The sequence below is a fragment of the Phalacrocorax carbo genome, chromosome Z, assembly GCF_963921805.1.
Source record: "Phalacrocorax carbo chromosome Z, bPhaCar2.1, whole genome shotgun sequence".
NCBI lineage: Eukaryota > Metazoa > Chordata > Aves > Suliformes > Phalacrocoracidae > Phalacrocorax > Phalacrocorax carbo.
In genome coordinates this window covers 14,420,160-14,444,712 of record NC_087548.1, presented here as the reverse complement: position 1 = coordinate 14,444,712, position 24,553 = coordinate 14,420,160, and the positions used below count along the sequence as shown (strand labels likewise).

General features: G+C 42.2%; 1 protein-coding gene across 4 annotated transcripts in view; it reads left to right on the top strand.

Annotated features, from left to right (window-relative positions):
- ADAMTS12 (ADAM metallopeptidase with thrombospondin type 1 motif 12) overlaps positions 1–24,553 on the top strand; it is a 198,952-nt gene that overhangs the window by 72,968 nt on the left and 101,431 nt on the right. The window lies entirely within an intron of this gene.

Sequence of the window (24,553 nt, the reverse complement as noted above, 5' to 3'; positions counted from 1 at the left end):
GTGCAATTCTCCCTCTCCAGTTAAATGAGTGCAGAGACAAAACGAGAACTTTCTCCAAGAGAATCCAAAGTCTCTGCTGAACAGGGGCCAGAGAAACCTCAGTGCTGGCAGAGTGCTGGCACCTGCTTTCCCAGTCCTGGATTGTTTTCTCATCTTCTTCTCTTTTCTGCTGGAATTTAACATTCAGTATTTTGCTAGCTCCTACTAACTGAAACCAGGTGCTTTCCATATATACTTATTTTGTGCAGGAGGTAAGGGAGGAAAATGTGGAAAAAGGAGGTGTTGTTATGATGTGATAATAGTCACTTCTTGCCACCAGAAGGCATCAGAAACATGATACACTTTCTCACTCAATTACTGAGTAAATTTTAAAGTTCTGTGACAGGCCATTTTCCAAATAATATGAGTCGAAACTATAAGGAGGGAAAAATCAGCTTCAATGTGTTTTAGTGGAATCTTCCTGTTCAGTTTCTGTGCCACTGGAAAGAAATAGTGTTTGCTACACCATGCTTGCTCACTGCACTTGCTTTCCTGTAGTTTAAAGGGTAGACAGTGGTCTCTTCCATGTCTTCATTAAAACTCATCAGATTGAGGAGTCTTAGTCTGGATCCAGACTGCATTTAGTTCAGCATTTCTAACAGTGTACTGTTGTAGAGTAATACAATCTGCTCTTGCTCTGTGGCTACAGTGTTCCGTATCAAACTGTGTGTGATGCGGTTGCACTTTTTGACTATTGCCATTGATTGGGTAAACAAATGCTTTGGTAACGTAAACGTTAAAATGCTGCGATATTGATTAAGAGAGCAATAGCAAGCTTTAAAATTAAACTGTTACCTGTCACATGCCATGCCGTGAACAATTGTCAAAGTTATTTGCACAGCTGAAATAGAAAACCCAGAAAGCTAAGCTGCATTTAGGAAACATTTTTGTTGCAGGGGTTTGAAAATTTGCTCAAAACACTTGACCCATTAATGAAATAGTATTGGCAAAGCTGTTCAGCCTTCAGTTTGGTTAGTGCCAGATTTCTCAACCATACTGAACTCTCTGTGAACTTTCTAAAAAGAAAGTACAATTACCATATTATTTCTGGGCAGATCACAGATTTCTAATTCTTCTGAGAAGTGCTGGGCTTGTGCTGTGGGGCTAATGCACTGATATGGGCTCAGTGTTCACAATTAGTTTCTCCGAAGTCTGCATATCCTGATGAACCTCTGGCAGCCTCCTATGATATGTGACCCACTTTAAACAGGTGTCTGAGCACAGTTTTTCTGCATGAAACACAGTTTCCTTGCAGCTTGTCCACTCCTTACTTAGGGCTGGTGTTCTTCACTCCATGCTCCCAGCATTTGCTTGAACCTGGATGAATTTTGTGTACTTGGAGAGACTCCTCTGGATGAATTGTACGTAAAAGGAGACTGTAATACTCCTCTCACCATGGATCTTAGCTTTATGATTAGTTGGGAATAAGGGGAACTGTGTAACTCAGGAAGTCATAAGATTTTTTCTATCTACCACTACTTCAGTCATCTTAGAATCAAATCATTAAGGTTGGAAAAGACCTCTAGGATCATCATGTCCAACCATCAACCCACCACCGCCACGCCTCTTAAACCATGTCCCGAAGTGCCATGTCTGCACGGTTTCTGAACACCCCCAGGGGTGGCAACTCCACCACCTCTCTGGGCAGCCTGTTCCAATGCCTGACCACTCTTTCAGTGAAGAAATTTTTCCCAATATCCAATCTAAACCTCCTCTGATGCAGCTTGAAGCCCTTTCCTCTTGTCCTATTGCCAGTTCCTTGGGAGAAGAGACTGACCCCCACCTCACTCCAGCCTTCTTTCAGGTAGTTGTAGAGGGTGATAGGATCTCCCCGCAGCCTACTTTTCTCCAGAATAAACCACTCCAGTTCCCTCAGCTGCTCCTCATAAGACTTGCTCTCCACACCATTCACCAGCTTCGGTGCCCTTATTTGGACACAGTCCAGCACCTCAATGTCCTTCTTATAGTGAGGGGTAGTAGAGAACTGTAAGCTCTCTCCTTTTTAGGTAGAAGTGGGGTCATATCTGGACTTAACCACACCACACACTATTACTCAGTAGTGTGTTCTGGGGTGCACAGATCCTATTCTGCACTCCCGATCATCTGCTGAGTAGGATGAAGTTCTCAACTCCAGTGATGGGTTCTCAAGGGGAACATTCTCATAATTAATTTCTGGCAATATTGAGTAGCTTGGGATGTTGTGTTTAGTAGGCGCAATTTCACTAGACAGCAGTCTATGAAGGGCATCTTCTGTAGCCCAGGATATAATTTCTGACACAGGTCTTTATGTCTGAACTGCTTTTAAATTAGTTTGCTGAAAACAGAGATCTGTCTCAACACAGATTTAGTGATCTACTGGACTTGCTAGCTGAATTTGATTTGTTGTGTAAGATTTCTAGTAGGGTCAGGTTTGTTCCTCAGTTTCACAGTGCTTATGTAAAGATTACTTGTTGCAGGGTATCTTTGCAAATAATGGCACTTTACTGTGTACTATTTCTGAACTGTTCTGAAAAAGCTGTATGTAAATAACAGACTGGAGGAACATTATTCACTTAAAGATCATACAGAATTAAACACTCTTTTTTTTCTAGAAAAAGGAATTGTCCAACAGAAGTAGGCATTCACCTTTATGCAGAAAAAGTATCCAGAAGATTGCTGTGCTAAAAGCTATAGCAAATGTTTTTAGCTGATGCCCTTAAATACTGTACTTGTTTGAAGACTTTGTGGAACCATTTGTCGCATGTCGAAGTTTCTATATGAAAAAGAATATTGATTTTTTCCATGATCTCTTCTATATTTTCTGCTTTTCTACTCTTGCAGATATTCATCTTAAACTTACTTCAGCCAACAATGTAATCAGATGGCTTAGCTGAAAAAACCTATGTATTCTTTTCCTCTTTAAATAACAAATGATGAAGTCTGTGCGTATAAAGTTGACTGTTAAATTAGAGAAAGTCTCTTCTAAACCGTTCTAATAAGGCTCAAGAAACACTGCCCAAAATAAATCTTTGTGCAAAATATAAAGTCCAAAACCTTGATGTCCTTTATTTCTAAAAAAAACAAAGCTCTAACTCCATGCTGTCTCTCATTTGTACTAATTTAAAAAAAAGTCTTTAGACATTTTGCTCAGCTGAAAAACAGTGTTTGAGTTGAAGCTGCAGAGAGATAGATTTTTGTATTTTAAATACTTTTTAAACACAGCTTCAGTCTGAGTATTTCATTCTGCCAAAGTTAGAATCAGCAGCAAGTTTCTTGCCTGCCTGTGCTCTAAACAAGCTGAATCAAGTTCCTTCCTCTCTGATCTGCACTGTTGTCAGCTGAGCCCCCAGTCTGGATTCACCTCAGCTCTGTGGAGGTTTGGATTTGGATCAAAGTCTTCTTTCAGATGCTGCAGTTTTAATAAGGGATCATTCATGACATTTTCTGTATTACTTGCCTGACATTCTCCAGATAGAATATTCACTGAACCAATCTGTGCTTTATGGTATTTTCTTTTCAGTGTCCCAGTTGTATCCATTGCCCATAATGAGGTGCTTCTGTCAGTCAGGTCTTCCTCAGAGGAGATGGAAGGAGATGAGAGGGATGAAATATCATCTGCTGGGGAGGTAGTGAGGAAGAAGGGCAGTAAAAGAAGGGAGTTTCCTGCAAAGCCCAGACTGGTAACATTGGCACGCAGCTGAAAGTTGTCCAAGCAGAGATAGCCTTAACACTGGGGAATGAATTAATGAACAGTCCTTTCCCCAGCTGACAGATGTGACCTGGCTTTATCCATGATTATCCATTTTTAGGTATTTTTTTTCTCCTTAAGCTATAATTAATCATACTGTTTTATGATGTGTGTGAACTGGATGTTTCTTTCAGGGAAACCTATCTGCATTTTTCTCTCTTTCTGGTCCCACTCATTTACATACCTTTATAATTTCAAGGCTACCTAGAGAGAAGAGGAGCCAGTGACTTTCTGCAAATGAAAACTGAGATTGTCATTTAGAAAATAACAGAGGCTGAATCTGTTGACAGGGCTTTGCTTGATTCTCTTTCCACAGGAGTGCAAATTTCAAAGCTCAAACCCAGTTCTAAGAAAACACTTTCAAACTTCTTGGTATTTTAGTGTGGGAGTCCCAATAGCTCCTGTCTTTGAAGGATTCTGGCAGTTTTCTGTAGGTGGCAAACCACAGGGAGTCCAGTTAATTATTAGTTGGTGTTACTGGTGAACCCTCACCTTATGTATGACAAAAGTGGAAGCAAATTAATGGGGTCGTGACATCCAACAGGTTATAATGCCCCTGACAACCAGTCTCTGATAGGAAACCAGGATCAGGGGAAAAAGTCACTCTCAAAACTCAGGCTAAAACTAGAAGGAACCTTTAGTCTGTGCAATGGTACACATGAAGAGTGGAGAATGGCACCAGTGACCCCAAGATGGTGTTATCACAACAGGAGTGCTTGTGCAAGGCGCCTGGTGGCAGAGGTCCTTAACCTTTCACATGCAAAGATGCTGTTGGCTGCATCCCCTGAGGTGCCTTGATGCCATTTGCACTGTTCCTCCCCTTGCCCCTTCTACCAGTTTACAGATGCCTTTGTCAGCTCTCCCCAGTTGCAGGACTGAGTAGGTGGGTGATGGGCAGTCCTTGCTCTGCTGTTTCAATAGCTGTTGTCTGCACATGGGTGCCTCTTCAGAGGCTTAATGAGGCAAAATGAAATCTTGTGTGCTGAGTTCGAGTAGGAGAACCTCCGTGGCTATCTTTCAAAATGTCATGAAGCTGAAAAACGTTGTTATCAGGACCTGCTTCTAAGAATAGCAAACATTAAAAGCAGTATGTATCTGAGATCTTCAAGATGTTCTATTAGCACAATTCATTTCAATAACTCCCAGAGTGACTAACCCCTTCTCAAGCCCAGGCTCAGCGGTGAGTCCTCACCTGTAAGAGCTGCTCTTGAAGTGCTGATGTTTGCTGCAGAAGCACAGCAGTGTTGGGGCTGAGGCTCTGAATGCTGTATTGCTTAGTGACACCATCTGAATTACAAGACATTTGGCCTCAGCCAAGGACAACGATGCTCTTCAAAGTGCTAACATGTTTTTTCCTTTAAGGATGCTAGTGGGATTGGTATAGTTTAAATACAGTGGAGGAGTGGAATGGAAAAAACAACAGCTGGTCCAGAGAAAGGCCAAATAAACTCTGTTGTATAAGACCAAAGATAAAAAGGTTATAGTACATGCAGTATTTCTTAAAGGTAATCACATCAAACCTTGAAAGAATAGCATTTCATTTCAAGATTAATTCCAGACTGTCTTCCTCTTCTTTTCATTAGTAATCTGAACTTAAACCAAACTAATCAAAAGGCATAGTTTAACTACCACTTCGAAGACCTATTCTGTGAGTAGCCATTTCTCTTTTACAACACAGACATTATACATTAATTTAGTTGGGATACTTTACATTTCTTAAACTATCTTTGGAACATATAAAACTGAGATTTTTTTTAAAAACAATTCAAGTTTCTAGAATTATGGGTGAACAGTAATGGCTGTTTTCCATGTATAACAAACTGCTGTGCCAGGAATGTTCACTTACTGATGGATGGTGCATTCATGAGAACTTGGCCCCTGTGTATGTCATGCCTCCAATGTGAAGATCTTCAGACAGGTGTATGAAGACTGGGAGACAGGGAAAATGAGGCACAGAATTTCACTAACTTGACACCTGCCATCCAGCACTATCCACTCCTCCATCTTGCTTTCAAATTTTGTCTTATGTGATTGTGCCAAAAAGATTGAATGGGCTACAGTATTTTAGAGAAGTATCTTTTTGTTTTGGTGTTGTTGTGGTTGAAAGCCAGTTGGCAACCAAGCACCACACAGCTGCTTGCTCATCCTCCCCGCCCCAGTGGGATGGGGGAGAGAATCTGAGGAGCAAAAGTAAGAAAATTCATGGGTTGAAGTAAAAACAGTTTGATAATTGAAATAAATAATAATAATAATGATGGTGATGATTATGATGATGAAAACAATGAGAGAGAGAGAAAGGGAAACAAACCCTAGGAAAAACAAGTGATGCAACTGCTCACCACCCACCAATGGGTGCCCAGCCTGTCCCTGAGCAGGAATTGCTGCCCCTGGCCTACTGTCCCCAGCTTATATACTGGGCATGATGTCCTATCGTATGGAATATACCTCTGGACAGTGTGGGTCAGCTGTCCCAGCTGTGATCCCTCCCAGCTTCCTGTGCACCTGGCAGAGCATTGCTTGCAAGGTGAAAAGTCCTTGACTTAGTGTAAGCACTGCTTAGCAACAGCTAAAACATTAGTGCGTTATCAACATTACTCTCATCCTAAATCCAAAATACAGCACTGTTCCATCTACACTGAAGAAAATTTACTCTATCCCAGCCAAAAACAGGACAGTTGTTTCTGTAGTTCTTTGCTGATGAGCAAAGGAATAGGATCCAGCCATTCTTTCCAGCTTTCACCCGTGCTCACTGGTAATGGCTTATGCTCATCCTGGTGCTCAGTCCCACCATAATGAAAATAAGTCATGATAGCTTTGACTGATGTCTGGAAAAAGTGCTATTTTCTCCATAATTCTAGAGGAAGGCAGGAAGGAAGGAAAAGCAGGAAGGAAGGAAAAGCAGGAAGGAAAAGCAGGTGAAATTTTACATTTACAGAATTTAGATTAAAAGGCAAATGTCAGGACTTGTGCAGTCAATTACAATAGCTAATTAGTTCTGTTATAAAATTAATGGGGTTAGTTATTTCCTTGCTTTGTTAGTTCAGATAAATGCTTTCTGAATATTCCAATCTGTTGGCATCTTTAGACTGATTTGTCACTTCTAGGCTTTTATATAGTAAAGCTCAATGGTAGTCAGTGAAATGCCTAGAGACACTGCTGGATTTTTCTGCAAGCTTGAGTTTTGCTATGGAAACTGCCATATTTCCAAAGGATCTGGAGCTCCTGAAATGAGAGTGGGGCAGGCACAGTGGCATCCTGGAAGAAGTGAAGCAGAACTGTCAGCTAAGATGTGTTTGCCAGGGAGTGTTGGATTACACTTCATTTTGGAAGCACAGACCAGCTTTATTTGCCCTCTATTCATGCTACAAGATCCACCGCAGTATGTTAAAAATGCCCTCACGGGAAGGTGCGGAGGCAGTTGTTCCTTCTAGATCTGCAGAACTGCTGTGGGTGAAGGATGCTGGGAGCACTGCTAAGCTGGCTGTACTCATGCAGGGCTCTTGGTGTAGACTAATTTTTCTTGATTCTCAGGTGGATCTGGCTCCATGACTTGAATACCATGGTGTTTCAGCCTGGCTGCTGTGCCAAGCCCAGTGTGCTGCAGTAATTTCTGGTTCATCCTGTGTAAACTTACCTTTTCCTGAATTAATGAGCATGTACAGTGTGTAAAATGAGAGCATTGGAGAATTCCTGACAATAGCAATAACACATGAAGTAGCTAATACAAATACCAAATTGGGGTTTCATCTTTGCTTCACTAATAGCCAAGGGCAGTAGTTTTTCAACAGGGTTTTTGGAGTATTTGGAAAGCAGTGATTACTGTCTTGCTTTTTAGCTTGTAAAACCCCTTTCCACTCCTGTTAGTGCATGCTACCTATTAACTTTAAGAAACTGTTTTTGGGGAAAAAAAAGGTGAAAATGAATGTGTTTACATACATGAGCTAGATAAAGTGTCAAAATGCAGTGCTAAAACAAAGCCTGGCAATTTATATGAAGAACACTAATGGACCTTCTGTTCAGCTCCTTTGATAATTGAAAATGTTTTGTTTAAAAGTTATGAGGGGTACTCCAAACACTTTATATTGGGTTTTAGAGTATTTTTCTTACACCTCCTTCTCCCTGTGTATATTTTGCTAAAAAATTGAGTCTTTGATGTGCTACCATGTACAGTAGGTGGTTTTATGGCTGACATAAAGGATACCTTCTGGTAAGTTTTGAAAAAAATGGGGTTCTGTCTTCTATGTTAATAGACCTAAGATAAGATGCAGAAGAAAAAAGACAGGGTAATCTAGATTATTTTCTTAGTATTCTTCTGTTCTATTGTGTTATAAGTCAGGATTTCAAGGCAGCTAAGAGCCAGTTTTTAAACTATTGGTTATAAGACCAGGAAATTCTCATTGTCAGTACTCAGTGAAATAGTCCCATGGGGATGCTTCATTAATTCATATAAGTAAATGCATCCTCATATATTTTTACATTGGTATTTAGAACCTAGGATCAAATTATTTCTTAGCCAGTCAGTCCTGCAAATACTAAGACAAAGATCTGTCTAGAACGATTTTTTTTTTTAATTTTACCGGTTTTATGTTTGGATGTGAAATAATTTATTTCTGTCTAGTGCTGTATAATCGGACTGTCATGCTACAGCTGGAGAACTCTCTTAAATCCAGTCTTGAAATGGTATTTTTAGCTGAATTCTTGTCTTATTTTCACACCTGGAAAAGTTAAAGTAGGTGAATCTGCCTTCTTGAAATGTACCCAAATTTTTGTCGTGGCAGTGCCAAAGAATAAGGGGATGCCAGCTCCGGGGTGGTTTCAACTAAGTTCCCCAATTCCTATGCACATGGATATCCAGTAACCTCTCTGCTGACACCTTGAAAGTGATTATTTGAAACATGTCACAGTTTAAGCTGTACATTTTGAAAGCTGAACTTGAAACTATTATTTCTTAGAAATGTGAACACATTTGAGTAATTGAGTGATAAAAATACCCTGAAAATACTAATCCAATGCCAGAATGTGTAGCAAAAAACATACATTGTAAATGTACAGAATAGCCACAAAGGCAGGTAATTTATAGGATGAACATAAGTAGACATCTTCTTTAATAACTTTGCTTGAAAAATTTTGTTTAAAAGATGGCAGTGGTATTTTGAACACTATTACTTTTTATCTGTAGGGTGAGTGCTGATCTGGCACTTACTCTTGTATTGTAACACTGTAGATATTCATGGCAAACACTATTCTGACATGATGAGGCTACATTTGTGCTAATAAATACTCTGGTATTCTTTGGCATTGCTGCCAAGTAGCACAGAACAGTCTGTGTGCATACATTAAATTTCCTCAGCCTTATGAACAGAATGGCCAGGTCCTGACTACTGAGAGGAATTCCAGGCCTGTGTCAGCGCCTGTGCCATGCTCAGGAATTGATTGAGAGCATGCTTGTTGGGCCTCACTGAGGCCGTGCTAGGAATCATCCACTTTAACAGAGTAGGCAAACAAGTTCCAGTGCCTGAGAGTGTTTGTTCCATGACTATATTTAAATTATTGGAGGAGGCAAAGCCTGATAGGGCAAATTTTTGTCTGTTTTTGGTGAGGAGGGGACTTGAGAGGATGGAGTGCCATTTTGGTCCATGAAGCTTTGCGAGTGGCATTATATATCCATGGTACACAAAGAGCACGTCACCTGGAGAGGAACTAAATTAATGGGGAGTGCTCTGTGCCCTGGCAGAGCATCTCTCTTGGGGCAGGTGCCCTGCTGGCAAGGGTGGCTTAGAAATACAAGGATGCCATTGACAGAAATACAAAGGTGTCAGCTTTTTATAGCTGAGGGTCAAGGAGGGATAAGCCAGTTATATTAGAGTAGGGGAAATCCTCATCACGTCAAAATACAAAAGTCAAATAGGACTGCATGAGGATTGCTTCTCCATATGGAAATATGCAAGTGATTTTTCAGGAGTGATTTCTGCTACCAGCTGGTGAGTTATGACCAAGAGTTTGGTCATTTGACTTTTACAATGCTTCTTTGACTGAATTAATTTTAAGGTATCAACATTAATTTGTTAATAGTTTTAGTTGACCTGATGCTATGTTATTCATGACAGAAATAGCAGACTGAAGATTTTCTGCAGCTCTGGACAGTATTAATATTTCAGAGTAGTACTTTCTCAGCCACTTAAATCTACATCCAGACAACCAGTTAAGCCAAACAACAAGTTAAGCATTAAAGTAATGTCAGAAATTAACACTGTAATAGTATTTTGATGAATACTCTCCATGCTAATAGCAAGTCAAGAATGTGAATCATTACTAACTGCTGTTACAAAATAGTGTTTCTGAGGTTTTTTTTTTAGTTGCAGAATAAATTGGTTTGGGTGAGGAAGAAATTAATATTTTGTATAGTTTTAATTTATGTCCAGCTAAATATTGGCTAAACTATGATAATTTCTGGCTCTTATTTTCATAGAATCATAGAATCATTAAGGTTGGAAAAGACCCTTAAGATCATCGAGTCCAACTGCTAACCTATCACTGCCAAGTCCACCACTAAACCATACCCTCAAGCACCACGTCTACCTTCCTTTTAAATACCTCCAGGGAGGGAGACTCCACCACCTCCCTGGGCAGCCTGTTCCAATATTTGACAACCCTTTCGATGAAGAAGTTTTTTCTAATGTCCAACCTAAACTTCCCCTGGTGCAGTTTGAGGCCATTTCCTCTCATCCTGTCGCTTGTTACTAGGGAGAAGGGTCCGACCCCCACCTCGCTACAACTTCCTTTCAGGTAGTTGTAGAGAGCGATAAGGTCTCCCCTCAGCCTCCTCTTCTCCAGACTAAACAACCCCAGCTCCCTCAGCCGCTCCTCATAAGGCTTGTTCTCCAGACCCTTCACCAACTTCATTGCCCATCTTTGGACACGCTCCAGCATCTTAATGTTCTTCTTGTAGTGAGGGGCCCAAAACTGAACACAGCATTTGAGGTGCGGCCTCACCAGTGCCGAGCACAGGGGCAAGATCACCTCCCTGCTCCTGCTGGCCACACATTGCTGATACAAGCCAGGATGCCATTGGCCTTCTTGGCCACCTGGGCACACTGCTGGCTCATGTTCAGCCGCCTGTCAACCAACACCCCCAGGGGCTTTTCCTCCAGGCAGCTCTCCAGCCACTCCTCCCCAGGCCTGTAGCACTGCATGGGGTTGTTGTGACCCAAGTGCAGGACCCATCACTTAGCCTTGTTGCATCTCATATCGTTTGCTCTGGCCAAACGATCCAGCCTGTCCAGGTCCCTCTGTAGGGCCTTCCTGCCCTCCAGCAGATCGACACTTCCACCCAGCTTGGTGTCATCTGCAAACTTACTGAGGGTGCACTCAATCCCCTCATCCTGATCATGAATGAAGATATTGAACAGGACCGGCCCCAGCACTGAGCCCTGGGGAACACCGCTTGTGACCGGCCGCCAACTGGGTGTGACTCCATTCACCACCACTCTCTGGGCTCGGCCGTCCAGCCAGTTTTTAACTCAGAGTGCACTCGTCCAAGCCGTGAGCAGCCAGCTTCTCTAGGAGGATGCTGTGGGAGACAGTGTCAAAGACCTTACTAAAGTCCAGGTAGACAACATCCACAGCCTTCCCCTCATCCATTAAGCAGGTCACCTTATCATAGAAGGAGACCAGGTTAGTGAGGCAGGACCTCCCTTTCATAAACCCGTGCTGGCTGAGCCCAATCCCCTGAGTGTCCCGCATGTGCTGCGTAATGGTATGCAAGATGATCTGCTCCATGACCTTTCCCGCACCGAGGTCAGGCTGACAGGCCTGTAGTTCCCCAGATCCTCCTTCCAGACCTTCTTGTAGAGGGGTGTCACATTCGCTAGTTTCCAGTCATCTGGGACCTCCCCGGTTGACCAGGACTGCTGATAAATGATGGAGAGTGGCTTTGCAAGCCTCTCTGCCAGCTCCCTCAGTACCCTCGGGTGGATCCCACCCGGCCCCATGCACTTGTGAACACCCAGGTGAAGGAGCAGGTTGGTGACTGCCACCTCTACAGCAACTGGGACTTCATTCTGCATACTATGTCCATCTCCCAGCCCAGGGGCCTGACAACCCCGAGGATGACCAGTCTGACTATTAAAGACTGAGGCAAAGAAAGCATTAAGTACCTCAGCCTTCTCCTCATCTTTCCTGGCAAGGTTACCTTCCGCATCCAACAAAGGAGGGAGATTCTCCCTGGCCCTCCTTTTGTCACTGATGTATTTATAAACACATTTGTTGTTATCTTTAACGGTGGCGGCCAGTCTAAGTTCCAGCTGGGCCTTTGCCTTCCTAATCTTTTCCCTGCATAACCTCACAACACCCTTGTAGTCCTCCTGAGTCACCTGCCCCTTCCTCCAAAGGTGGTAAGCTCTCCTTTTTTCCCTGAGTTCCAGCCAAAGCTCCCTATTCAGCCAAGCCAGTCTTCTCACCCGCCTGCTCGACTTATGGCACATGGGGACGGCCTGCTCCTGCGCCTTTGAGACTTCCTTCTTTAATAACACCCAGCCTTCCTGGACTCCTTTGCCCTTCAGGACTGCCTCCCAAGGGACTCTGTTAACCAGACGCCTTAACAATCCAAAGCCTGCCCTTCTGAAGTTCAGGGTAGCGGTTTTGCTGACCCTTTTCTTACTTCTCCAAGAATCAAGAACTCTATCATGTCATGGTCGCTGAGCCCAAGACAGCCTCAACCACCACATCACCCACCAGGCCTTCTCTGTTCGCAAAGAGCAGGTCCAGCGGGGCACCTCCCCTGCTTGGCTCGCTTACCAGCTGCATCAGGAAGTTATCTCCCACACACTCCGGGAACCTCCGAGACTGCTTTCTCTCTGCTGCGTTGTCTTTCCAGCAGATATCTGGTAAGTTGAAGTCTCCCACAAGAACAAGGGCTAGAGATTGTGAGGCTTCAGCCAACTGCTTGTAGAGTACTTCATCTGTCTCCTCATCCTGGTTGGGTGGTCTATAACAGACTCCCACCAGGATGTCTCCCTTATTGGCCTTCCCCGGACCCTTACCCATAAGCACTCAACCTTACCATTACCGTCATTGAGTTCTAGACAGTCAAAACTCTCTAAGATACAAGGCTACTACTCCACCTCTCCTTCCTTGCCTGTCCCTTCTAAAGCGCTTGTAGCCATCCATTGCAGTGCTCCAGTTGTGCGAGTCATCCCACCATGTTTCTGTTGGCTTGCTCATACGTGTAGAAATGTTAAATTTTTTGAACTGTCTTGCAGATGCATCATGGATCATTAGTGGTCAAGAAACACTGCTAAGAACACTTCAGGCAGTCTGTAACTTCAGGGGGTCAACTTTGATAGTTAGACTAGATAAATAACAAATATTAGCTATACTGGGTGCCACTGCTAAGTTTAACTTCTTGCTACATTTTTTTGCAATCTGTGAAAATACTATCAGGTTTTGTTCTTTTTGCCAGGGTGTGAATGAATCAAATATGGAATTATAAAGAGAGGTGAAATGTAATGTGTTTTAAGGTGCTATCAAAAATAATCTCTCTGTGTAGAAAACAGTGAGATAAGTGTCTATAAGGTAGAGGCCCAATGTACTGTTAATACTGCCCAAATGCAAAAAACTCTGCAAAATTACTATTTTTGGTTATAATAGCTGAGATGGAAAGAAGTGGCACTCACTACCAGAAGTCAATGGAGATAATGAAGAGCAAATTTACTCAGTTTTTAACACAAAATGTATTTTGGAAGCTAGAGACTGTCAACTGTAATGGAATATTGTTAAGTTTCTCTTTAGAGAGGCTGTTTAGACTGTGAGACCTCCTCATAACAGCAAGCCTTATACAGAGGACATGTAACCCCTTGGTTAACTAGAAGAGACTGCCCTACTGCAGCTACCCAATAGCTATTAGGTTTTCTGTGGAGACTGACAATGATAGTGTTCATTCATGGTACCCAGTAGGATGTCTGCCGGCAGTTATGTGCTATGGGCCTGGGGAAGTTTGGACCTTAGGTCACCTGTTGGCAACCTAAGTAGTTTTGACTCATCTTAGAGGACCTGTTTCGATCCCTAGATATTTTTGGAGTCTGTTCTGTCCTCAGCCAGCCCATGTATAGATAAGTGGGCCTTGACCCAGTATGTAATTTGATGTGATTCATTGCACAGTTCACCTAGTACATGGCAGATTTCAGCTCAGGCTTTTGACCTGGAGTCATATCCTGAACTTCTGTATTTTTGTAACACTCATGTCACAAACAGAGCTGACAAAGTCTGCCACTTGCAAAGCAAAGTTAATGCTTCCATCAGCTGAAAAAATCTCTCGATAATTCAATTTATTAGCCAGGAGAATATGGATGATTAATTCACAAGTTTGAAGAAGGTCTGACAGGCACAACTGTCTGCTTGCTGGTTTTCACTGTTACAGCTATCTGGAGCTTCCTGGGGGATGAGCTGAGCCACACTTTCCAAGCTGTCGTTGACCCAGAACAAGTCCAAGCAGAGCACAGTGCCAACATCTGAGAGAAGGAGAGAATTGGCCCTAGAAATGGCATGAGGGGTTCAGGATGCCTGGGCTTGCTCATGAGAATCACAGCTGAGCTGGAGCCTTTGCAGAGTATTCAGCAAGCAGAGTTGCTTGGTGTTTCAGGAAGTGAAGAGGTACAATTAGGGCAAGAGGCGCAGAAGAATGCAAAGAGATTGGGCCAAGCAGAAGGACAGAGGTGGGTGACATGAAACAGCTTCAGTTCAGCAGCTGTGCTTTTCACAGATAGTTCCAAACCAAACTGCTGAGATTCAGTTCTTGTTAACTTGGAAGTTCCTTTGTGAGGTGAAGGTATGAGCTGGAGCAGAGTCACAGCCTGCAGGGAGGCTGCATCCTGTTTTGGGACCACCCAAGAGGCTGGGTAAACACAGGGGTGGTGGCATCTCGCGGCTGCTCTGTGCTGCCTGTGTGCGTTTACCTCTGACTTCCTGTCCCTCCATGAGAGAAGGCAGGAGCAGCTGGTCCCAGCTGGTTCTGTGCTGATCATTTGCAAGCACAGAGAAACAGATACAAGTGACTGGTTTTGCTGTATTTACTGAATGGAAATGATAAGCCCAAAAGGAGTTCCTGTGGTGCACAGTTCAGCTCTTGGAGACGTAGAGGAGGCTGTTAAACCCACCTGACATTTCTGATTCTGCATGGGGGAGTGTAAACAGGCAAAACAGTGCTGGCAATATTGGTTTTGCAGTGATGGTGATAGTACAGGGAGGATTTCATGAAGGGTATCTGTGTGGAGGGAGTCCTTCCTCAGTTGTTGCAAGGCTGAGAAGGCCAATATGGACATCTTGGGTGTATGGAGCAGTAGTCTGTCCTCTCCAGGGAGGTCACAGAATCACAGAATTATTTAGGTTGGAAAAGACCTCCAAGGTCATCAAGTCCAACCGTTAACCCAGCACTGCCAAGGCCGCCACTAAACCATGTCCCTAAGTGCCACACCTACATATCTTTCAAATACCTCCAGGGATGGTGACTCTACCACCTCCTTGGGCAGCCTGTTCCAATCCCTGACAACCCTTTTGGGGAAGAAATTTTTCCTAATATCCAATCTAGACCTGCCCTGGTGCAACTTGAGGCCGTTTACTCTTGTCCTATCACTTGTTACTCAAAAGCGATCAAAGCAGTGACTGGATATTTGGATGGCTTCAAGCCATATGAATGATAAAGCTGTGCAGTCCAGACCACCAGAAAAAAATCTAGCAAAAAGTAAACCCCAAGTGTCCTCAGCATCAGCTTTCAACCTTCTGATTCTCTCTTCCAAAACTCCAAATGACATCCATAGTATTAAACTAATTCTTTCACAGCGCTATGTCAGTAAGATACCAGATTGGCTCATTCTGTTTCTTACCAGACACACTCATATACTAATGCTCTAGCTCAGTTATAATGACACCAAAATTAGTCCAGAACCCCAGTGAAGGTGCGGGGGATCTCAAGGTTTTTGCAGAGAGCTGAGCAAGGCTGCAAGTGGGAAGAGAGGCCTCTTGTTTTCCCTCAAGGAGAATCCCAAATCCTCCCCTTCTGCTCTGCAGCTGTTTATCCCTGGTTGAACCTAGGAAAGTTATACCCTGGCTAGAGGATGTACCAGTGTGGAAGGAAGCACATGTTGTGGACCAGAGGAGAGCGTTATGCTGACACACCTGCCTCCCTTGCTATACTTCAGCTTGTGGTTCTGTTGGGGAACAGAACAAAATGTTTCTTCATTTTAGGACTTTGATAGGTATCTGTACCATGCAGAATTCAGTGTCTGATAAAAGAGGAGCTGCACAACTTTTCAGAAGTAAAATGTTTGTACAGGATAATGACCAGTTTGCATATAACCCCTGATTCAAAAATTATTTTTCTGTCATGAGAGGACTGCTGATGTTCACCAGTTTTAGATTCAGTTAGTATTGTCAATTTAAAATGTAAGTGTGGGTACATGTTGTGATTTAGACCCAGTCAGCAACTAAATACCACGCAGCCGCTTGCTCACTCCCCCCACCCCTGTGGGATGGGGAAGAATCAGAAGGGCCAAAGAAAACTTGCGGGTTGAGATAAGGACAGTTTAATAATTAAAATAAAAAAGTAATAACAATAACAACAATAATAATAGTAATATAATGAAACAAAATAACAAGAGAGAGAGAAAGAGAAAGATGAACCCTCGGGAGGAGGAAAAAATAAAAATCCAAACAACAAGTGATGCATCAGTTCACCACCTGCCAACCAACACTGTTGGTCTCCAAGCTGCGATCGCTCCCTGCCCCGGCCAGCTCCCCGCAATTAATACACTGGGTATGATGTCACATGATATGGAATATCCCTTTGGCCAGTTTGAATCTTCTCTCTTAGCTGTGCCCCCTCCCCTCCCGGCTTCTTGTGCACCCAGCAGAGCATGGGAAGCTAAAAATGTCCTTGACTAATATAGGCACTACCCAGCAACAACTAAAACATGTGTGTGTTATCGATATTATTTTTACACAAAGTCCAAAGCACAGAACTGTACCAGGTACAGTGAAGAAAAATAACTCTATCCCAGCTAAAACCATGACAGTATATAAGCTGCCTTACTGGCTTTTGCCCAAGAGGAACGTCTCTTCCCAGTCCCTGTGGTACAGCACCCAGCTGCTGCTGGGTACATAAGCTTATTAAAGCCCAGGAGATGGAGGCCTCTTTCAGCTGCCTCTCAAGTCCCTGTAGTGGCTGTTTACAATCTGCACAGCTTGAAGACCACATTGCTCTCTTGCCTCAGCCACATGCATAGAGCAAACCTTCAGTCTAAATCACTCGCACTGTCCAAATCCTTGGAGTTACAACCCTGAGTAGTTCTGCCCTGTCCTTGCTTCTTCCAGCATACTTTTGCTTATTTCTGGCACCTTTTCTTGCATTGATACTCTGTTCACCATTCCTACATTCTTACCAACTCTTGAAACTTGGCATTAGGGCAGCTTGCAATGAATACCTGCTGTGGAAACTGCTTAGGTAACTTTGAAGAACTAATGGGCACTCTAGAGACCTGTGCAACCAATTTCTGGATCCTGTGGGTTCATAACTGTCACAGAATCACAGAATGGTTGGGGTTGGAAGGGACCTCTGGAGATCATCTCGTCCAACCCTCCTGCTTGAGCAGGCACACCCAGAGCAGGGGGCACAGGAACGCATCCAGGTGGGCTTTGAATGTCTTCAGGGAAGGAGACTCCACAACCCCTCTGGGCAGCCTGTGCCACTGCTCTGGCACCCTCACAGGAAAGAGGTTTTCCTCATATTCAGGTGTAATTTCCTGTGTTCCAACTTGTGCCCATTGCCCCTTGGCCTGTCATTGGGCACCACTGAAGAGAGTCTGGCCCCATCCTCTTGACACCCACCCTTTTGATATTTATAAGCATTGATAAGATACTCCCTCAATCTTCTCTTCTGCAGGCTGAACAAACCCCAGTCTTTCAGCCTTTCCTCATAAGGGAGATGCTCCAGTCCCCTGATGATCTTTGCAGCGCTCTGCTGGACTTGTTCAAGCAGTTCCCTGTCCTTCTTAAACCGGGGAGGGAGCCAAAACTGAACACAGTACTGCAGATTTTGCCTCACTAGGGCAGAGTAAAGGGGGAGGATAACCTTGCCTGGCCTGCTGGCCACTCTCCTTTTAATGCAGCCCAGGGTACTCTTGGCCTTCTTGCCCACAGGGGCACGGTGCTGGCTCAGGGTCACCTTGCTGTCCAATCAATTAACTGCTGGACAATGAACTAACTTCCAGTCCATATGTTCAAGAAGCTCAAAAAACATGTATGCTTCCAGAGTTTCAACACTTCTTTTCACTGCTGAATTCTGCAGTGCCTGCACAAACTTAACCTGCAGCATGCAAGCTTAGGGAATAGAATCATAGAATCATTTAGGTTCTAAAAGACCTTTAATATCATTGAGTCCAACCACTACCTTAAAACTGCCAAGTCCACCAATAAACCATGTCCCTAAGCACCACATCTACACATCTTTTCAATACCTCCAGGGATGGTGATACCGCCACTTCCCTGGGCAACCTGTTCTAATGCCTGGCCACTCTTCCAGTAAAGACATTTTTCCTAATATCCAATCTAAACCTCCCCTGATGCAGCTTGAGGCCATTTCCTCTCGTCCTACCACTCATTACATGGGAGAAGAGAATGACCCCCACCTCACTACAGACTCCTTTCAGGTAGTTGTACACCTTCTTTTCTCCAGGCTAAACAACCCCAGTTCCCTCAGCTATTCCTCATTAGGTTTGTTCTCTAGACCCTCCACCACCTGTGGCTGTTCTTCTTTGGGCATGCTCCAGCACCTCAGTGTCTTTCTTGTAGTGAATAAGATCCTTGTAGGCTATTAACCTTATTGTTATTCCTGTCTTAAGCAGGTTGGTGACCTCTGATCACCAGCATATAACCAGTTTGTTTTTTCTTCATTATTATGTGAATTAAATTTATGGAACTTCAATAGAAATTTTTGGAGTCTGATTCAAGAGGTTCTGGATACTATTCAGTTAACCTTACTGGAAAGCATATCAACCCTGACAATGCACAGACAACTACTTCAAGATGTCACTTTCAGTTATTTTCATTAATTTTGCGTGAATTAATTTTCTTATGTAAAAAGAAAGAAAAATTATCAATAAAGCCCATTTATTTATATTCTTATTTGCATCGTAATAGCTCCCCAAAATTTCATTTCTCTGTCATTATTAGGTCAACTTTCTCAAATTATTTGGTAAGAGACAGTGAGACAGGGTCATAATTTATTGGGAATTGTTAATCTGCAAATTTGTTTTACAATGAGGTATATTTTGTTTTAGCAGATACTTGTTTTTCATCAAATGAAAATAGAATTGTGCTGCAAGTTAAACTATGCCATTTTACGAAGTGCTAGATTAATTCATAGAAACATCACCATGTTCCTCTAATCCTTTGCATTAATGGATTCAGTTTTCACCGAAATAAGAGGAAACTGCCACTGAAGTTACCAAGTGAATGAGCATAGGAAGTTCAAATAACATTGAGTAATGTCCTCCTAGAACAGCATCTTATGCGGCTACTATTTTTTATTGTCCCTTATTAACTTCAGTTTAATCCTGGGGAAAAAAATAAAAACATTCAGGCAGAAGGAAAATCGCAGTTGCAAAATGTAGGAAACTCCAGGCATAGCTGCTTCCCACAGCGTTGTTCTCTGTGTATCTCCTGATGCCAGTGGCCCAGAACATTTATCATTCCATCCTTCCAGCATAAGTGGTAATGAGCAGCAGACGCACTCAGCAGCAGGATCTGATTAAGTGCATCAGTCAACACAGGTCCAATTTTAACTTCACTCTGCATTAGAGTGGTGTGACTCCACTGTTTGATACTTCATGTTTTTGACAGCAGGAATGTTAAAGTTAAACAAAGCTTGCAAAGTTGTAAGCTTTCTTTCTCTGTGCTTGTTTTTGTTGGGACTTGAGAGTTGTCAACATGGGGAAGTATGTGATTAAATAGCTGTAATAGTTTCCTGTGTGAACACTGCTTCACACTCGGAAACCATTTGCATGATTTAGCTTAGCCTGTTTCAGAAATGCTTGTAAGATGAGCTGGTTAGGTTACCTGTTCAGTTTTAAATTCACATCCTTTCTTCCTTGGTTCACAACAGTTTTTCCATATACTAAGTGAGCCCTTACTCCCGCATTGTCAGCATCCACCTTTAGTTTTGTTATGGATACTTGTAACCATGATTGTATATATATGAAGATTCTATGTGTACAAAATTTCTAGTGTATTTGGTTTCACTGAGCTTTTCTAGATAGCTGCCTCATTTATTTCAGCATAGTTAGAATAAGGGAAGGGATTCACTTACTGTATTTTATTTTTGTAAATAATTAGCAAGTTCTTGCAGTAAATCAACTATTAGATTTTCTCTCCTCCTTCATGAGTGAAAGAGGAGAAGGTCCCACCTTCTTTACTCAGAAGTGCAGTGTCTAGAGCACTGTCCTGGGAAATGCCAAGTCCTTTATTAGCCCTAGCCCAAAGCTGATCAGATAATAATCACTTTTCAGAAAACTGTGTTCATTTCTCTGCCTTACTATCCTTCTAATTCTTATTAGCTGAGTCACTCCTTAGCCTTTCCTTTATTTAGTCTATGTTTGGACTTATGTATACTTTTTAGTGCTAGATTAATGTTATTAATGGTGATTTCATATGTTTATTCATCTACTCTTTTCAGCAGTTTCTTGGCCTCTTGAGGAACTTATCCCAAAATTGTAGTCCTTGTGTTAATACTTAAACTAAAGGCATATCTTAGAACAAGGACAAAGTGAAGGTTATAGGAAAAATCATAATGTAGCAAGTTCTGGACAGCGTGGGATTTATTAGTCTAACGTCCCTAGCATCATTCATACCTCATGTCTGGACATATAGTATTTTGACTGTGAATAATATAGAAAATGAAAGAGGCCTTGTGAAAAGAGAAAGGAGATGAGGATAGAAAGTGAAGACATAAATCAGTACTACTAAATTTTGTCTGACAGCCTTCAGTTGTAGGCTGGATTCTTCTCTTCTGGGAATTTCCAGACATTTTCACTTTGCTCTTCGAAGTCCTGTGTGTCTCCAAAGGTGTTGAAAGGTGGCTGTGTGCAGTTAGCACCTTGAGGTCCCCTTGTGTTGCTCTGTATGCTTCACTCTTCCTTGAGCAACACCTGCAGGAAACAAAGGTGGAAGAAAAGCCTTTGATATGGAAATCTCATGTAATTCCTTTAAGTAGGTGAATCATATCTGTTCTTTAATGGCAGAAATTAATAAAAACCCTAATCAAGCAACATTTTGAGTGGATGAATTGTTCAAAGTGAAGAACTTAAATGTTTTTTACAATGAGAGTATTGTTATTGCATTTTAAATATTAGAAATCTCTTTCTTAATAAGGATTGGCAAATTGCAATATGGTTCTCTTTGTCACCTAATGAAAAATGAAATTGATTTTCTAAAAGAAAGTATATAACTTTTCTTTCCTACACAGAAGCCATGCACTCTTAACCTATACTGGAGAAGTTTGTATAAAACTGTTTTTTTGTATAGAGTTGAGACTTTCAATTAACTTAAAATCTTTCCTTCTAGCTGAGAGTTAAGGGTCCTATATGTTGTTGAATTAGTCAAGTAGGATTTGTATGAATAGTTTTGGGGGACGTTTTTATTTTTCACTAAGAGCAATTTGAATTTTCATTTTAAAAACCAACCCTTTTGCTGAAATTTATCAGCTATTTCTAACTAGAAGTTGATTAAATGTTGTCATCTACACCATTTCTCCTGGTTATGCAGTGATATGGCTAGATATCCCATATGACTTATGGAACATTGTGTGTGACTCATTTGGCTGAATCAGGTTTTCTAATAAATGCCTCACATCCGCAAAATTATCTCCCACAACAGATGGAAACTTCTGACTATTGCTGCTTGAATTTCATGCTGCTTGTTAGCTGAATCTCTTACCAACCTTCTTTTTATTTAGTCTTAGACTATCCTGGGTATACTTTCAGCACTACCTTCACTTCTGCTCCTAAGGACTCAAGTATTATTCCATCCTGTGTTATATCTCTTTCTCAAAAATACATGGAAACCCTCAGGGTTTGAGTACCCTCTTTCTCTCTTCTTCTACTTGTAGAGGGTGCTGCGCTCAGCAGTTTTGACGGAAGAGCATGGGGAGGCTTTTTTTCCACAGCACTGTATGTTACTAGGTCTTAGATCATCCCTCACTTCTTGGCTATTCCTGAACTGGTGGGCTCCTAGTCAAGATTTCCATTCCTGCACAACAGGGTGCCTAGGATTTCTCGGCAAATCTGAAGTCTTGCTTCCTGTTGCACTTGCAAAACTTTACTAATTTAAGGTAAAAGCAAGGTGAGATTGTTTTACTAGAATGAAAAGCTTAACTGAGACAATCATTATTTGGAGAGACATAAAAGCAGAAGTAGAACCATACAAGGAGAACATAGCTGCCTGTATGTTACTGTAGCTCCAAGAAGTTCTTCCTCTCTGCTTCATCTAGCTAAAAAAGCTGCCAGGAGACTTAACACAGCAGGGGTCCAGTCCTTAGATGACACGTTCCAGGTTAGATCCCTGCACTGGAGGGAATCGATCACTGAGGAGAGAGTTTTCTCTGCAGAATCCTCTTGCTACCTGGCATCAGTTTTCACAACTCAAATATCTTCTGAGATTTTCCTGGGGTACGTAGCCTCTGGCTTAACCAGGACTCTAGACTTTTCCCTGAGGATTGTTCACTGTTGCAGTCTGTATGGCTTTAAACATTTTTACCTCCAGTGCTATCACCTGTCCACACAGTAAACAAAACTCTTTGCCAGATGTGAATACAAAGCCTGACAACTGGCAAGATGTTTTATTTGCCATAAACAATTCACTTAACCAGCAGTTGGAACAGAAGTTTTTTTTCAGATAGCTGTGGGGAAGGTTTTTCTCAGCACAAAACCCTTAGAAATATAGATACTGAGAAATGCGCTTCATAGAAAAAAGAATGCTGAAAACTGCAAACGTACATGAGAGACTAATGAGTGCACCTCATAAATAGCCCCTCACAGATGTGACTGTTGCAGTAACTGAACAAAGATTAAGGGAGACAGTAGGAGTGATCCTTCAGTCTGGGTTGGTGGGGTTAGGGTAGGGACTGTAGCAGTGATAGTCTATTTCCCTTCTCTTAAAACAAAACCCCACAAACAAACAAAACCAAATAAACTGGTTTCTTTTCTTTATCTTTACTCACAAATTACAGTCTTCTATGCAGACAAGATGCTGTTCTCCTATGCAGCTCATTCTTCAAGATTAAGATACAAAAATATATGCCTTTCTTTGAGTCCCTTGGCTTGGTGGGAAAGCAACTTTATTGACTAACCTTTCTTCCAAGTTGACTTATCTGCAGGACAAAGTCTCTTTGTGTGGGTGCCCATGATTACACTGACAAGTGATTTAGGTTGGTAGTCAAAAGGAAATCGATATTCTTGGGCTCTTATTGTGACAGTGTATGAATAATAAAAATTACAAGCTTACATGTTTATTTAAATTTATTTACACATATTAAAACTTATCTTACATTCAGTTATTTTTATGCTGTTTGTCTTGCCAAGCAGGTGAAAAATCTAATGGTTCTTTGTCCTTCACAAATAGTACTTTCAGCATCTTAAAATGCAAATGCCAGTTCATGCAAAAATTATCTACTTACAAATGGGTTTTTTAAATGTATGAATTTATTTATTTATTATATTCTAAAGCACAATATAGAATACATGACATTTTGCATAGTGTATTAATTCAGCTTCATACAGTATCCTTTAAAAGGTGGTCCGGGGAGGTATGGGTTTCCATCTAGTAGGATGAACCTGGCTGGGGTAAGTTTGTAGGATTGTGTGCTTCTCGGTGGTAAGTGCCTGCTGCTGGCTGAAATCCTGAACTGGTACTGTGATGTAGTGCTAACTGGTCACAGTGCGTGTCAGCTAATAGAGCTGCTGTGTACTGCACACTTGTGCACTGCAGCTCAGTTCTAAATGTCCGATGTGGCTGCTGTACTTCTGATTGTTAATGTGGCATATTTCATTTTTACATATAATGTGTTATCAGTACTAGCATTTCTTTCTCTAGGCATCTTTCAGACTGACTTCAGAGAACCTGTTTCTAAAAAGCTGTGCATCTTCTTTTGCACATATACAATAAACCAAGATATCAGTCACCTTTTATGCTGAGAGGTGTATTCTACACATTATTAATAGTCCAGTGGTGCCACATTTTGTAGGCACATTCTGGCTGCATTTAAGTCTTCCAGAGGGTAAACAGCACATTCATGACAAAGGTGTAACAGATCTTCTGCTGGTGTGAACACAAGATTTGGGACGTAGCTGCCAGGTAGTCCATTCTTCAAGGGAAGAGCGGTCTGGGTAACTGTCCTTCAACACTTAGTGGTGCTGCAAGATGGGAGTAATACTGGATAACTGTCCCCTGCCACGTGGTAGTGGGAGTCATGCAGGACAGGTTTTAGGCACTTTGAGGCAGGAGCTGTCTTTCTGGCCTGCGGATGTGCCCCATCTGCAATAAGGACATCATCTTCCATGAGTGAGATGCCAAAGGACTACTGCAGTATCTGTAATAGCAGCAAGCGCTGCTGTTTCTTCCTAGGACTTGGGGATCCCAGCACTGTAGAAGTGTTTCTCTGGCTTCTGGGTTGGAAAACTGCCACCAGTTGCTGTCAAACTGGCATCTCTTGCTTCTTTTTCAGGCCTAAGGGTATTTACATCC